This window comes from Schistocerca americana, chromosome 7 (genome assembly GCF_021461395.2).
Source record: "Schistocerca americana isolate TAMUIC-IGC-003095 chromosome 7, iqSchAmer2.1, whole genome shotgun sequence".
In the NCBI taxonomy this organism is placed as follows: Eukaryota; Metazoa; Arthropoda; class Insecta; order Orthoptera; family Acrididae; genus Schistocerca; species Schistocerca americana.
The window spans coordinates 607,941,515-607,957,002 of record NC_060125.1 but is presented as its reverse complement, the minus strand read 5'-3'; positions in this window follow the sequence as shown (position 1 = coordinate 607,957,002).

The following is a 15,488-nucleotide window of genomic DNA, read 5'->3' as shown; positions in this document are numbered from 1 at the left end:
TATTCCAGCCAACATTCTCAAAAGGTTTCTCTAAGTCTACAAATGCTAGGAACGTAGGTTTGCCTTTCCTTAATCTTTCTTCTAAGATAAGTCGTAAGGTCAGTATTGCCTCACGTGTTCCAACATTTCTACGAAATCCAAACTGATCTTCCCCGAGGTCGGCTTCTGCCAGTTTTTTCATTCGTCTGTAAAGAATTCGCGTTAGTATTTTGCAGCTGTGACTTAATAAACTGATAGTTCGGTAATTTTCACATCTGTCAACACCTGCTTTATTTGGGATTGGAATTAGAAGGCATAATAAACGAAAAATTTTTTACGATGGGAATCATCTCCCAGACGGGTCGTGGAAGAGGTAACTAAAAAGAAAACAGAAAAATTTATTTTGCAAACATACCCATTGTCTTTACTGTCGCAAGCTTTAACAAGTCCTTTCCACAGGATAAAATAAAATTGAGCACCAGATACTGGAAACACCTGTAATCTTTCAAAAAAGCCGAATAAGTAATCCGACAGTCCTTTCCAAACGTCCAGAAACACTACCCTGCAACTAGGAAAGTGAGAATAACAAAGCGCGACCTGCAGTTCAGTGTGGTGCGATAAATGCACACCGCCTCTGCGCAGAGGTCCGCGAGAGAGAGCTTAGCATATTCATGGAGCCTGCTGGCGGGCAAAGATTAGGGAAAATAGTAACTAATGGTTTGAAACAGCCAGCCCACTGCTTGCAGAAAATTGAAATTACCTCATAGTAACGTCGGAGTTTTCTTAACATTTGCACTATTATTTAAGAGATAACCGTAATGGACATCAGTTATAATGCTTTAGTTATTACATATGTTGCATTACTGATCCCAGCAGGTGATATTTCGCAACTGAGCCGTCAGTGGAGAGGGGAATGAACCGTCGAAAAGAACGACGGCTCCGAATTCTTTATGCGAAAACTCTATAACGCTTTTTAAATATAACATGCTTTATGAAGTTTCTACATCTTTACTGTTCTTATCTACGTACTTATTTCTCAATATAGTCGCCCTCGACGTAAACACATTTCTCTCAACGAGAGATAAAGTCACTGTAGGATGTTTGACTTTGTTGGCCGAGGCACAATCCCGCCTCTCCTCGCACCGCTTCGTCACCATCAAAGTGAAGTCCTCGAAGGTTTCTGCAAGTTCTGGAAACAGATGAAAATCGGACGGTGAGAAGTCGGGCCTGTGTGGAGGAAGACGGATGAGATGTGAACCCAAGGCGTCGGACTGCTGGCAGACGCCGCACCACTCGTGTGTGGTGTGACGTTGTCATGCCGAACAGCGGCTGAACGAACACTTCGAATTCAAAACTCTGTTACAGCACAGTGTTTCTCACGCACCGCTTTAGTTACGCTAAACACCACCACGTTACACGCTACAATTCGCAGCGCTCTGGAGGCAGACGGCTGCAAATATGTAGACATGATGAATGGCCATGTAGAATGTTAATAACGTTTCTTTTACTTAAAAAGCTTTAAGAGTTTTCTCATAAAAATTCTGAGGTGTTACTTTTCAGCACGCCATCGTAGGCTATACCGCTGTGACATTGCAATTATTTATAGTGTATGTATTGAACCGCTTTTTCCCCTCCTTCTCTCGCATCACCACTTGAACCGCTTGGTGTGGTGTCTTCTCCTCTTCCGGCTTGCTCGTCTCAGGAAAGGAGCGAGGGAGAACGGCACGTAGAGTTTCGGAAAGCGTGACTATTCAGCTAGTGTCCCAGTGTGGATTTGTATTTTTAACTCAATTTTTTTTCTTCTCGAAATGAAAGTCTGGTCACCCTCACCAAAATTCCGACAGGTACGTAGTATACTAGTATTCAAAGTTCAAAAGATTGGTTTTACATTAAGAAAATCGAACAACACTGAATATGTCGAACTGGGGTTTGTTGATCCTTCTGAAATAAAACTGCAGTCGCTCTGCATCCACTCGTCTTAAATAGTGTGATTTCGTATACAACTGTAATTGTGCTGAATGATCTATGCAACCTAGCAACGAAATCAATAAGCTACAGCGTATTGCCGATTACTTCAAAATTCAATATTTTAATACTTAGCACGGGTGAGTCTTTAAGTCTCCGCTAATTATTTACGCACCACACTATTGTCTATCGTGCGGCTTTTCAAATCTACGTGTCTTCAATTAATTCGACGAAGTCAATCGAACGCAATGCATCTGAGCGCGTCCTATACCAAAGTGTTATTTGTGTTCCCTCTCTGACTTTAAACTGCTCTCGTCGACATTATCATGCGACATAAACTGGATTAATGTACCAATTACACAATGTAGCACTTTTCCCTAGAAATAATGCGGAGAAATCACCAAGACCAATTATTGATTCCTGCACACGTCTTCGTCCAACAAAATACAATCAAGCTAAAGTGCTCTTTCCTCTATCCAGCCGGGCGCGGTGGTCGAGCGGTTTTAGGCGCTTCAGTCCGGAACCGCTCAACTGCTACGGTCGCAGGTTCGAATCCTGACTCGGGCATGGGTGTGTCCACGGAATAAACGCGGCACTTACATCTCACATTCCTCTGACGTGAAAATCCCAAACACTTCAATAATGATATCTACGCAGTTCAAAACCAGATATATGTCAAAACAAATATTCTACTGTAAATAGAATTGTTGTTGTTGTGGTCTTCAGTCCTGAGACTGGTTTGATGCAGCTCTCCATGCTACTTTATCCTGTGCAAGCTTCTTCATCTCCCAGTACCTACTGCAACCTACATCCCTCTGAATCTGCTTAGTGTATTCATCTCTTGGTCTCCCTCTACGATTTTTACCCTCCACGCTGCCCTCCAATACTAAATTGGTGATCCCTTGATGCCTCAGAACATGTCCTACCAACCGATCCCGTCTTCTGGTCAAGTTGTGCCACAAACTTCTCTTCTCCCCAATCCTTTTCAATACTTCCTCATTAGTTATATGATCTCCCCATCTAATCTTCAGCATTCTTCTGTAGCACCACATTTCGAAAGCTTCTATTCTCTTCTTGTCCAAACTATTTATCGTCCATGTTTCACTTCCGTACATGGCTACGCTCCATACAAATACCTTCAGAAACGACTTCCTGACACTTAAATCTGTACTCGATGTTAACAAAGTTCTCTTCTTCAGAAACGCTTTCCTTGCCTTTGCCAGTCTACATTTTATATCCTCTCTACTTCGACCATCATCAGTTATTTTGCTCCCCAAATAGCAAAACTCCTTTACTATTTTAAGTGTCTCATTTCCTAATCTAATTCCCTCAGCATCACCCGACTTAATTCGACTACATTCCATTGTCCTCGTTTTGCTTTTGTTCTTGTTCATCTTATATCCTCCTTTCAAGACACTGTCCATTCCATTCAACTGCTCTTCCAAGTCCTTTGCTGTCTCTGACAGAATTACAATGTCATCGGCGAACCTCAAAGTTTTTATTTCTTCTCCATGGATTTTAATACCTACTCCGAATTTTTCTTTTGTTTCCTTTACTGGTTGCTCAATATACAGATTGAACAACATCGGGGAGAGGCTACAACTCCCTTCCCAACCACTGCTTCCCTTTCATGTCCCTCGACTCTTATAACTGCCATCTGGTTTCTGTACAAATTGTAAATAGTCTTTCGCACTCTGTATTTTACCACTGACACCTTTAGAATTTGAAAGAGAGTATTCCAGTCAACATTGTCAAAAGCTTTCTCTAAGTCTACAAATGCTGGAAATGTAGGTTTGCCTTTCCTTAATCTTTCTTCTAACATAAGTCGTAAGGTCAGTATTGCCTCACGTGTTCCAGTGTTTCTACGGAATCCAAACTGATCTTCCCCGAGGTTGGCTTCTACTAGTTTTTCCATTTGTCTGTAAAGAATTCGTGTTAGTATTTTGCAGCTGTGACTTATTAAACTGATATAAATATAATTATATACCGTAATTAAATCACCATGTTGCAAAAATTTAATTCCGAGATCGTCCACTTTGCAAGCAAAAGCCAATTTGATGTTCTGGTACTTATCTCGTGTGCAATTAAACTCTTTCTCGAAATTCATGTTAAATGGAGAAACTCAAACTTTTATTGATTAGGGGACGGCACACTCAGTCACGTTATAGTATGTTGTACTGTACGTAGGAACTTCAGGAGCATATTTTGCGTTTCCAGCATCTTTTATAAATGTTTAGAAGTTACAGGATAATTGTATTTGCCACTGAGTGTAAATTTCTAACTTACGCTTCACTTCGAGACACATTTGAGGAAACAGCCGGTTCTTAAACCCTCTCCTTCTTCTACTTTGCACCAGTTCTTGTAGATACCCCTTCGCCTCCTCAGCAAACTACCTCCCTTGACGTCTGTTTCCTGTGATTTCTACTTCCTCAGTTCTCCATGTTGGCAAGATCAGCCAATACACTACCCACCACCTTTACGGTGAATTTCCCGTATTACTGCTGTATACAACCTTCCTTTCATTATTATCATTGAAAACTTGTCCTCTGCGTCCTCTCATAATGCTGTGCATTACCTATTCACTGCGGTTTGATAAAGTTGATCTCACTGACGGGAATGGAAACAGTGCAGATTTTCTTAACGGAAGGATATTAAGTGATGAAACTTTCATCTCATTTTTTGGTCTCGCCCATCAACTCCTTATGGTGCGTCGGGCTGTAAGATCCTCGCTACTCCCCATACCCCAGCACACTATGGCGTTGCTCGTCCAGCCACAGAAAGCCCCTTTACGAGTCGTTCACAGGCAACGAGGCCGTTTTGGATCCGTGTCAAGTGCGTGCTGATGCCCCGTCGATTAGGGCACATGCAGACTCAGATACAGGGTTCTAACCACAGCCAAGCTGGTTACTACGGATGTTCGAAGTTGTTTTAGATTTAGTGCAGTGTGGGAGAGATGGCACTCCGGCTTATGTTTCTAATACGTTATTTTCCGACATTTTACTTGGGCTCCACAGCAATGTAGCTGTATTCACGGGTACGTCTAGGCAGCGGAATTCCGTCGGCTGCCCTGTTGTTTTGCCCGATCGTGTCCTCACGATTCGCTTGCTTCCCTACTTCACTATCTTCGATGCCGGATTATCGGCGATCTTGAGGGCGCTGGAAAAGTTGAGATGCTGCGTGTCTGTTCCGACTGCCTCCGTGCCCTTCAGTTCCCGCAACGCACATATCCAGCCGATGAAGTTGTCCAGGACATCCTGGATGCCCTCCTCGGACTACAAAGGCTGGGGAAGGAGGCTTCTACATCTACATCTACATCTACACCCATACTCCGCAAGCCACCTGACGGTGTGTGGCGGAGGGTACCTTGAGTACCTCTATCGGTTCTCCCTTCTATTCCAGTCTCGTATTGTCCGTGGAAAGAAGGATTGTCGGTATGCCTCTGGGTGGGCTCTAATCTCGCTGATTTTATCCTCATGGTCTCTTCGCGAGATATACGTAGGAGGGGGTAATTTACTGCTTGACTCCTCGGTGAAGGATGGTCTCGAAACTTCTACAAAAGCCCGTACCGAGCTACTGAGCGTCTCTCCTGCAGAGTCTTCCACTGGAGTTTATCTATCTTCTCCGTAACGCTTTCGCGATTACTAAAGGATCCTGTAATGAAGCGCGCTGCTCTCCGTTGGCTCTTCTCTATATCTTCTATCAACCCTATCTGGCACGGATCCCACACTGCTGAGCAGTATTCAAGCAGTGGCCGAACAAGCGTACTGTAACCTATTTGCTTTGTTTTCGGATTACATTTCCTTAGGATTCTTCCAATGAATCTCAGTCTGACATCTGCTTTACCGACGATCAACTTTATATGATCATTCCATTTTAAATCACTCCTAATGCCTACTCCCAGATAATTTATGGAATTAACTGCTTCCAGTTGCTGACCTGCTATACTGTAGCTAAATAAGGGATATTTCTTTCTATGTATTCGCAGCGCATTACACTTGTCTACATTGAGATTCAATTGCCATTCCCTGCACCATGCGTCAATTCGCTGCAGATCCTCCTGCATTTCAGTACAATTTTTCATTGTTACAACCTCTCGATATATCACAGCATCATCCGCAAAAAGCCTCAGCGAACTTCCGATGTCGTCCACAAGGCCATTTATGTATATTGTGAATAGCAACGGTCCTACGACACTCCCCTGCGGCACACCTGAAATCACTCTTACTTCGGAAGACTTCTCTCCATTGAGAATGACATGCTGCGTTCTGTTATCTAGAAACTCTTCAATCCAATCACGCAATTGGCCTGATAGTCCATATGCTCTTACTTTGTTCATTAAACGACTGTGGGGAATTGTATCGAACGCCTTGCGGAAGGCAAGAAACACAGCATTTACCTGGGAACCTTCCTGCTGGGTACCAGGGGACATGGGTACTGTGGGGAACGAAAGGGTGGATGTAGCAGCCAAGGAGGCGTGTCGTGGTCCTCGGTTAGTTCTGTGTGCCACCGCCTGCACGCTGTCGTCTCGATGCTGAGGTACAGAGTCGAGCGTCGATGGGGACGTGAGTGGCTGCGTCAGTGGAGCTCTCAACGCGGCCGTGACGTACCTTCCCCCAGCCACGCAGGCGGGCTGGCGCTCCTCGCTACTCGTCTTCGCATAGGCGACAGCCCCCTCACGCACTGCTTCTTCCTCCGGCGAGAAGACCCTCCCATGTGTGGCGCCTGCGGGGTACAGATCGCTGTGCGACACATTTTACTAGACCGTGCTTTATTTTCGTACCAGAGGACAGCAGCAGGTTTGCCTATTAATCTCCCTTCTATTTCATGTGACATTCAGATGAATGTGGTTAGAGTTTTAAGTTTTAGTGGTATGCCCCACTTGTTTCCCGAAATTTCAGGGAGATGTTTTAACAGTGTAAGTAGGCTCTTTAGGTTTTTACAAGGTGTTTCAAAAATGACCGGTATATTTGAAACGGCAATAAAAACTAAACGAGCAGCGATAGAAATACACCGTTTGTTGCAATATGCTTGGGACAACAGTACATTTTCAGGCGGACAAACTTTAGTTACAATTTTCAACAACAGATGGCGCTGCGGTTTGGGAAACTCTATAGTACGACATTTTCCACATATCCACCATGCGTAGCAATAATATGGCGTAGTCTCTGAATGAAATTACCCGAAACCTTTGACATCGTGTCTGGCGGAATGGCTTCACATGCAGATGAGATGTAATGCTTCAGCTGTTCAATTGTTTCTGGATTCTGGCGGTACACCTGGTCTTTCAAGTGACCCCACAGAAAGAAGTCACAGGGGTTCATGTCTGGCGAATAGGGAGGCCAATCCACGCCGCCTCCTGTATGTTTCGGATAGCCCAAAGCAATCACACGATCATCGAAATATTCATTCAGGAAATTAAAGACGTCGGCCGTGCGATGTGGCCGGGCACCATCTTGCATAAATCACGAGGTGTTCGCAGTGTCGTCTAAGGCAGTTTGTACCGCCACAAATTCACGAAGAATGTCCAGATAGCGCGATGCAGTAATCGTTTCGGATCTGAAAAATGGGCCAATGATTCCTTTGGAAGAAATGGCGGCCCAGACCAGTACTTTTTGAGGATGCAGGGACGATGGGACTGCAACATGGGGCTTTTCGATTCCCCATATGCGCCAGTTCTGTTTATTGACGAAGCCGTCCAGGTACAAATAAGCTTCGTCAGTAAACCAAATGCTGCCCACATGCATATCGCCGTTATCAATCCTGTGCACTATATCGTTAGCGAATGTCTCTCGTGCAGCAATGGTAGCAGCGCTGAGGGGTTGCCACGTTTGAATTTAGTATGGATAGAGGTGTAAACTCTGGCGCATGAGACGATACGTGGACGTTGGCGTCATTTGGACCGCAGCTGCAACACGGCGAACGGAAACCCGAGGCCGCTGTTGGATCACCTGCTGCACTAGCTGCGCGTTGCCCTCTGTGGTTGCCGTACGCGGTCGCCCTACCTTTCCAGCACGTTCATCCGTCACGTTCCCAGTCCGTTGAAATTTTTCAAACAGATCCTTTATTGTATCGCTTTTCGGTCCTTTGGTTACATTAAACCTCCGTTGAAAACTTCGTCTTGTTGCAACAACACTGTGTTCTAGGCGGTGGAATTCCAGCACCAGAAAAATCCTCTGTTCTAAGGAATAAACCATGTTGTCTACAGCACACTTGCACGTTGTGAACAGCACACGCTTACAGCAGAAAGACGACGTACAGAATGGCGCACCCACAGACTGCGTTGTCTTCTATATCATTCACATCACTTGCAGCGACATCTGTTGTTGAAAATTGTAACTACTGTAATTTCGAAAGTTTGTCTGCCTGAAAATGTACTGTTGTCCCAAGCATATTGCAACAAACGGTGTATTTCTATCGCTGCTCGTTTAGTTTTTATGGCCGTTTCAAATATACCGGTCATTTTTGAAACACCCTGTATGTTGGTAACGCCATGTAGCGCTCTATATGAAAATCACTGACTGTGCTGTGTGCAGTCTGTGGCTGGATGGCATTGTTGTTTGCTATTGTAGTGTTGGGTAGTTGGATGTGAACAGCGCGTAGCGTTGCGCAGTTGGAGGTGAGCCGCCAGCAGTGGTGGATGTGGGGAGAGAAATGGCGGAGTTTTGAGAGCGGATGATCTCGACGTGTGTCCATCAGAGACAGTAAATTTGTAAGGCTGGATGTCATGAACTGCTATATATATTATGACTTTTGAACACTATTAAGGTAAATACATTGTTTGTTCTCTATCAAAATCTTTCATTTGCTAATTATGCCTATCAATAGTTAGTGTCTTCAGTAGTTCGAATCTGTTATTTAGCTGGCAGTAGTGGCGCTCGCAGTATTGCAGTAGTTCGAGTAACGAAGATTTTTGTGAGGTAAATGATTTGTGAAAGGTATAGGTTAATGTTAGTCAGGGCAATTCTTTTGTAGGGATTACTGGAAGTCAGATTGCGTTGCGCTAAAAATATTGTGTGTCTGTTTAGTGTTGATCAGAATAGGTAAAGAGTGAAATGTCTGAGTACGTTCAGTTTTGCTCAGCTGTTTGAAAATCAAATAGCGTAAGAGTTTTATCAGCACAGCAATTCATAAATTTGTATAAGGGGACGTTTCAACAGGTTGAATGGCCTACATATGTTTTTATAAGTAGTCAGCCAGCTATAATCTCCTATGCTACTATTATAGCTTCTCTGTTGTTTTGCTTACATTTTAATCCCATGTACAGCACCTTGCACGCTTTCTCCGTTATCTTAAGGCGTGTGAGATAGAGTGATTGTGTCGGTGAACGCAAGTTGGCTCTAAGCACTATGGGACTTAACATCTGAGGTCATCAGTCCCCTAAACTTAGAACTACTTAAACCTAACTAACCTAATGACATCACACACATCCATACCCGAGGCAGGATTCGAACCTGCGACCGCAGCAGCAGCGCGGTTCCGGACTGAAGCGCCTAGAATCGCTCGGCCACAGCGGCCGGCGGTGAACGCAAGTGATGTAAGGGTGCGTGAGTGTCATTTTGTTGGTTGACTCCCCACTGTATTTAGTCATTTCACTCACATTCATTTTTCTGAACTGTAAATGTACAAAATATAAACTGTCTCAAGGATGAAATTTTAATGACCATACCCCAGTGGCATATGTTTAGTCGCGTTCCGTTCAGGTGTTCATTATGTAACACTCGAAATGTCAGTTAGTGTATATCTTACCCTTGTAAAAATCGCTGTAATTCAAAGACTTTCGCTCTACCTGTGTAGCTGAGGTTCGAGGAAACGTCCATTGTCTTCGCAGTCCAGCAGAGAACTCGGTCTGTTTACGATGTTTGGTATGCCAACGTGCCTCGAAGCGGTTCTCCAAGCTACGACTGTGCGAACTTTGTCACTGTATGGTGAAAAGGATTGTCATCTCCTGAAATTGGACGTCAAATCGAAGTGTTCCACAGCTAGCTCGTTCGGACATTCCACCGCTACCGTGTGACGCAAAACACTGAATACCTGGCTCAGAATAGTCAGCGAGAGTGAACATCGGTAGATGGTGACTGCTAGCTGCTGAGGCGTCGCGCCGTATAACGATCGTGTCTTGGAGGCGGTTAAGTGGGAGATGTGTCTCGGAGCTGGAGAGTGACAGATGGTGACGCGAGACTGGACGCGCACGTAGTTTATGTATCAGCCGATAGAGGACATTTGACACCAAGGGTTCAGAAAGAGGGTAGGAGAGCGCTGCTTCGGGCCGGTGTTATGTACGCATGACGGACGCTTCTCACTGCAGTGCATGGTAATTTGGTGGCTGTGCAGTACGGGGGTGACGATGTTCCAGGATGTCGTCCAGCCCTACAGTCATCGTTCCAGCGATGGGCTATCTACATCTATATCATTACTCTGCAATTCACATTTAAGTGCTTGGCAGAGGGTTCATCGAACCGCAATCATACTATTTCCCTACCATTCCACTCCCGAACAGCGCGCGGGAAAAACGAACACCTAAACCTTTCTGTTCGAGCTCTGATTTCTCTTATTTTATTTTGATTATCATTCCTACCTATGCAGTTTGGGCTCAACAAAATATTTTCGCATTCGGAAGAGAAAGTTGGTGACTGAAATTTCGTAAATAGATCTCGCCGCGACGAAAAACGTCTTTGCTTTAATGACTTCCATCCCAACTCGCGTATCATATCTTGCACACTCTCTCCCCTATTACGTGATAATACAAAACGAGCTGCCCTTTTTTTTGCACCCTTTCGATGTCCTCCGTCAATCCCACCTGGTGAGGATTCCACGCCGCGCAGCAATATTCTAACAGAGGACGAACGAGTGTAGTGTAAGCTGTCTCTTTAGTGGACTTGTTGCATCTTCTAAGTGTCCTGCCAATGAAACGCAACCTTTGGCTCGTCTTCCCCACAATATTATCTATGTGGTCTTTCCAACTGAAGTTGTTCGTGATTTTAACACCCAGGTACTTAGATGAATTGACAGCCTTGAGAATTGTACTATTTATCGAGTAATCGAATTCCAACGGATTTCTTTTGGAACTCATGTGGATTACCTCACACTTTTCGTTATTTAGCGTCAACTGCCACCTGCCACACCAGACAGCAATCTTTTCTAAATCGCTTTGCAACTGATACTGGTCTTCGGATGACCATACTAGACGGTAAATTACAGCATCATCTGCGAACAATCTGAGAGAACTGCTCAGATTGTCACCCAGGTCATTTATATAGGTCAGGAACAGCAGAGGTCCCAGGACGCTTCCCTGGGGAACAGCTGATATCACTTCAATTTTACTCGATGATTTGCCGTCTATTACTACGAACTGCGACCTTCCTGACAGGAAATCACGAATCCAGTCGCACAATTGAGTCGATACCCCATAGGCCCGCAGCTTGATTAGAAGTCGCTTGTGGGGAACGGTTTCAAAAGCTTTCCGGAAATCTAGAAATACGGAATCAACTTGAGATCCCCTGTCGATAGCGGCCATTACTTCGTGCGAATAAAGAGCTAGCTGCGTTGCACAAGAAAGGTGTTTTCTGAAACCATGCTGATTACGTATCAATAGATCGTTCCCATCGAGGTGATTCATAGTGTTTGAATACAGTATATGCTTCAACACGATAACGCACGAGGTCGAAACGCCCACTCAGTGAACGCTTCCCTCCCGAACCGAGACAGGTGGCACAGTGGCTATAAGACAGACGCTGGACTCGCATTCAGGAGGATGACGGTTCAAATCACCCTGCAGCCATCCAGATTTACATTTTCTGTGGTCTCCCTATCGGTTTAAGGCGAATGTCAAAGTGAGTTCTCTGAAAGGGCACGGCCGATATTCCTTGCCAGTACTGCCTTGTACTTCATCTCCGACTACGTCATCGTCGACGAGACGTTAAACCGTGATTTTCCTCCCCTTTCCCACTTGGCGGCAATTTTTGGATCCTCGCTGGGAACGGAGGCCAATTCGGGGCCTCATCTTGTAAGTTGCCTTGCCCACACTGGCACTGCAACGCCTCTTGATAACAGGACCGTTCTTTTTCGGGTAATTGTCTCCATACTCGGCAACCAAATCGTCACCACTTGCCTCACCTCACTAACTGTAAACGTTGAGGGCCCATCTCCTCAAGAGGATGCGCCATCTTGGATTTTCAACTCCAATAACAATATGTTGTGGAGTGAGTCACCAGTGAAATCAAGCAACTCATACAGTATCTGAGTGTGGGAATGTGACATGAGCGATCACATACCCTGAATCGTAAGTAAAACAGGTGGCAGACACCGTTCACTGCTAGGATACTGCGAAACGTCGTCATTCTCCAAAGGAGATTGCATTTAAAGCACTAGTGTGGCGGTGCGTAGTCCACTCCTCGTGTGTCTGGGAACCATGTTAATCAGGACTAAAAGGAAATTTTCAGCGAGCGGTCTCAAGTTCGCTTGACTCACGGGACAGCGTCATGAATGTGCGTGGAGGCCTGAAATGACACACGTTTGAGGATAGACGTCAACTGTTTCGCTAAAGCCTACTGACCAAGTTTCAAGAACCGTAGTCCAGGGAGGGACCTGGGAAGACACTACAGCCATCTACGTATCGAACCCGTAAGGGCGCGGAAACAAGGTTAGACTAATTACGCCAAGCCCTTCGTAGCATACAGATAAAGATATGGAACGGCGCAAGAAATGATAACACTCCGGAATACATACATACATATGTACATACATAAATGCTTGTTCCATAGATCATGAATACGACATTTCGTAATGATGTGGAACGTGTCACATTAACATAAGTTTTCTTTACACAAAATAATAATAATTATTTTTTTACTGTCACTACTTCATATCCAAAAATGTATCTATTGAGTAGAAGGAGTTGTCATTCAGAAAGTCTTTTAACTTGCTTTTAAATGATGGTTGGCTTTCTGTCAGACTTCCAATGCTATTTGGCAAATGACCAAAGATTTTTGTGGCAGCGTAATTCGTCCCTTTCTGTGCCAAAGTGAGATTTAGTACAGAATAGTGAAGATCATCTTCTCTTCTTTTGACGAGTATTACTTTTTTTCCGCCAATGTATATTCTTTAGTGTTGTCGCGATGACAACAAATGTCATGACGCGCATCTAACGTTACAACTTACACTAATCACTTTAATAAACTCGCACTAATTATTCCTTTTCGATAACTTATCTGTTGTGTGATTAAGTTAAAGAGAATGGCAAAAGAATAGTCTTCTGGAGAAAAATAAAAAAAAATTGACTGAAGCGAATGAGAGACTGCACAAGCACGTCTGAAACCCACAAAGATCCGTTTGTGGATTCAGCTGATCTACCTGTATAGGCTACGATAAAGGTTTACTGTAATTTAGGACTGTTTGTCTGTCAGCCTTAAAAAGACGAGATTTCTTAAAAATCAAGTTAAATTAGGTCCACGTTGTTAACAATATTGTTGACTTTCTTCGCAAAAACTCTGGCGTTTTTAGTGCGCCTAGATACGTTTACAGCTCCAGAGATAACCGAGAGTCCACTGTATTTTAAACATTTTAACAGTTACAACCGCAACGATAAAAGCCATGCATCTCTATTCAAATCCAATTTCATCATTCCGCTTTAATTCGTTGCACGAACTTCAATTTACTGCTCGCGCCAATACGTAATAAAATCGATGTCGGATAACGCATTTGTCAGGTAAAACAATATCTTTATTTGTAGCGTATGCTACGCAGTTTGTGGAATATTCAGCTTGTTCAGATCCGAAATACTATTTCATATATGGAAGTCTCGTTCATTCCTGCACTGAAACCGCCTACGGCATTTGAAGTAGTGAACATCGTATACCACCATCATCGTCGCCTCCCCCTAACACACTCCTGCTTCTTGATCATCCACCTATTTAACCTGAATGGCACAAAGAAGGAATGACTGTCGCTGCTTCTAGAAGTCGATTTATTTTTCATTTTACCTCGAAGGTAATGTCGTCCGTACGTGAATGGCGGTAATATGTTGGTTTACCAAACATGCTTGGAATTTTTAGTTAGGCATACCGGTCATAAAGTGTAAAGAAATCTATGTGATCAAGAAGGAATTGTGAAACTAAAAGTGTTAGAAATAAAAATGATCGTGGACTCATATATAGACTTCATGTCTTCAATTGATATGCTTGGAATTTTTACAGTAAGCTACCCCGTGATACGCAGTCTCTAGTGTAATCACACAACAGTGGGACTTTCGGACCATATATCCGCAATACGTTATGTTTGTTTTTGTTGAGCGTCAGCTGTCAAACTGTGCACCAGACATCGATACTCTGCCGGTCTTCCTGTATTTATCTACAGTTCACTATCGTAGCGACTTCTCAGTTTACAACAGCGTCATCCGTGAGTAGCAACTTGGAGCTTTCGAAGTTATGTACTAAGTGATTTATATATCAGTGATGAGCGAAAATATAGAACAGGTCTATATTAAATTTTTTACAACATTTACAGAACCTCCATCGCGTTTGTGAATGTTGTTTAAGAAATCAATGAATTTCCCATTGAAAAGGGCGTAAAACGAGGTGAGTCTATATCGCCAAAACTGTTTCCACCAGTCCTACGAAAAGCAGTGTCTAATCTGGATTGGACAGAAAAGAGGATACAAATTCTCGGAAAGAGATATAAAATCTTATGTATTCTCATAATATTGTTCTATTTGAAATTAGTATAAAATAAATTCAAATAACGGTTAGTGAACTTCAATTAGTCTGTTCTGAAGTTGGTCTCAAAATGAACTGTGACAGAACGAAGATCATGATGAAATGAATCGACACTAGAGGGAAATACACTACTGGCCATCAAAATTGCTACACCAAGGAGAAATGCTGATGATAAACATGTATTCATTGGACAAATATATTATACTAGAACTTACATGTGATTACATTTTCACGCAATTCGGGTGCATAGACCCTGAGGAATCAGTACCCAGAACAACAGAGCTTGGATGGCATGTACAGATACAGCTGCCCATGCAGCTTCAACACGATACCACAGTTCATCAAGAGTAGCGACTGGCGTATTGTGACGAGCCAGTTGCTCGCCCACCATTGACCAGACATTTTCAATTGGTGAGAGATCTGGAGAATGTGCAGGCCAGGGCAGCAGTCGAACTTTTTCTGTATCCAGAAAGGCCCGTACAGGACCTGCAACATGCGGTCGTGCATTATCCTGCTGAAATGTACGGTTTCGCAGGGATCGAATGAAGGGTAGAGCCACGAGTCGTAACATATCTGAAAATTTGTTCACTGTTCAAAGTGTCGTCAAAGCGAACAAGAGGTGACCGAGATGTGTAACCAATGGCACCCCATACCATCACGCCGAGTGATACGGCAGTATTGCGATAAAGAATACACGCTTCCAATGTGCGTTCACCGCGATGTCGCCAAACACGAATGCGACCATCATGATGCTGTAAACAGAATCTGGATTCATCCGAAAAAATGACGTTTTGCCATTCGTGCACCCAGGTTCGTCGTTGAGTACACCATCGC